At 40.8% G+C, this 2,298-nt stretch overlaps 1 protein-coding gene across 1 annotated transcript in view; it reads left to right on the top strand.

Moving 5' to 3' along the window:
* The window catches only part of ERBB4 (erb-b2 receptor tyrosine kinase 4), a 399,926-nt gene that overhangs the window by 321,659 nt on the left and 75,969 nt on the right, over positions 1 to 2,298 (top strand). The gene's annotated exons all lie outside the window — the stretch shown is intronic.

The following is a 2,298-nucleotide window of genomic DNA, read 5'->3' as shown; positions in this document are numbered from 1 at the left end:
TCCAGGTGAAGGAAACAGTACGTGCAAAGGCAAAAGAGCCTAGAGGGTTTGCAGCTTAGGTTGGCCATCGAGCTTCAGGTGAGGAATTTCAGGAAAAGAAGCTAGAGATGCAAGCAGAGTCAAGTTGCTTGTCGACTTCTCCAGCTACATGAGAGAAGAGGTGGCTCAGTGCACGTACAGGACAGCGTACATACATGCACACGTGAGTGCTGGATGGTAAGGGAGAGTGAGGAAATGACAGCAAGTTCATGGGGTTAAAAAGAGGAGAATTAAGCAAAGATGGCCATGTCATTTTTCTATGCCTACCTCTTTGACTAGATCTGGGACCTTATTGAGTCAGGTTCTAATATTACTAAAGAGGTTATTTTTAAGGGGACTGTTTGTAATTAGGGTCTCAAGAATAGCTATTAATACAGTTGGGGGCAAAATATGGCACAAAGTTCAGAAGAAGATAGAGCACTTCCCTAAGGCTGTGTGGAAGACATCAGGGCTAAGACACAGTGAGGAGGATATAGGGCAGCATTCACTGTTTTGAAATATCATGAGCTGTAGCTTATAGAGCAGCAACAGGTTAGCAACCCTGGAAAAGACATCAGCATTCCCACAGGGGTTCCCGCTGTGTGTTCAACAACCACAGATAAGAGTGAAGAGCCTGAGAAAACCAAGAGGGTATTCATGAGCATCTGTGAGACTCCTGGGGGAATCCTAGAAATATCCAGAAAAGGTTTTTAAGGGGCAAGGAGATACAGGGACTCCGCAAGCAGGTTGGGCCAAGAAACAGGGAAATTTATGTTATTACAATGCCCCCCATGTGTCCTCAAGCCTGTAAAGACAACAGACACTCAGATGACAGCGTGCCAGTTTAAATAAAGATTGACCATTTTTATTTTAAGTTATATATCTGATACTTCTATGGGAATGTGCGGCTAGAAAATGGGCCAGGGTGCAAATATGCAAGGATTCCATCAGAGGGAGAATGCAAAGGTTAAAACAAGAAAGTGCATCGAAATGGGCTTCCAAATCTACTGTAATGGGTTCAAGATGAAAACTGGAAGGTGTGGTTCAGATCTTTCTGAGGATTTTGAGGACTGAACCTAAGCAAGAGGAGCTTGGGTCACATCAGACAGCTGGGAAGTGGCTGGGTGACTTCCCGAAAGAAGTATGTGGGTACCACCATTGGGAGTTTTACATGTGCCGGGCAAGCATTTGCGTAGGTGGGCCAGGGCTATTGATGTCCAAATGAGATGAGGCAGAACTGAAGTGAATGACACTGGTTTTAGCTCCTTATGTGGATACTAAATTGGTTCAAATCACATAAGAGCCTTCAGTGTTTTAGGGATTTCACATTTTCAGTGAGAAGATACTTACATGAAAAGAGTCAGCAGTTATAAATAAACCGAACTGTTTAGACTCATAGATAAGTAAACCACACGTAAGAAAATAGTTATTGGAATTTTTAAGATCTGTATGATGGCAAGAGTTTTGCATTTTAATAAGGATACCTCATAAAATTTGATGTAACTGTCCTAAGAAGGAAAATTATGTATACATATTCCCATCCCTAAACTTCATGGTTTTCAACCAGTAGCATGCAACTCTATGAAACCACAAAATGTTAGGAATGATCTGTTTGTGCTCAATTATTACTGAGGTGTCAGATACCCAACCTCCTAGCTATAGTGTTTGAAGGCATTTGCGCGATATGTATACTCAGAGAAAGGTTCAGTTTCTATCTATTAATCTAGAGGTTGCTGTATTAATAGGTTGCACACTTCATTGATTTTTAATTAATTTCTAAAGAGACACAGAGGATAACTACCACAGCCCACAGACATCTCTGTTCTCGTTGCAATCCACATCTTTATTGATCGGCTGCCTAAGGAGCAGAAGTAATCCATTTTAAGTACACCTCCCTGTGAGAGTTTGGACACTACACGATTCACTCCTCCCATTGTAATCACATTGGCAAGAGGTCAATGGGGGAAAAAATGTAGCATGGTTGGTATTCTTTTGATGCAGGCAGATGAGCTTTATACTCACAATTTATTTAGTAAGAAAGCAGAGGCTTCTCACGCATGCTGTTTAGTTTACTTTTTGTTTTTGCTTTTATTTATTTATTTTATTCTTTGGTTTCCATAAGAGGATTTTCAAGTCCAAAGGAGGCTCTTCTTCAAATAGAACTTTCCAAAGCTTGTGAAGAGTGGTAAATGCAATTTCTGAAGACAATGTAGGAACAAGAAGAAAAAAAATCTGTTATCTCTGCTAGGCTTAGGAATCTGTAAATGGTATCCCCATTCA

This window comes from Propithecus coquereli, unplaced genomic scaffold, assembly GCF_000956105.1.
Source record: "Propithecus coquereli isolate 6110/MARCELLA unplaced genomic scaffold, Pcoq_1.0 Scaffold70, whole genome shotgun sequence".
Taxonomy (NCBI): Eukaryota; Metazoa; Chordata; class Mammalia; order Primates; family Indriidae; genus Propithecus; species Propithecus coquereli.
This window is presented reverse-complemented; position numbering and strand designations above follow the sequence as displayed.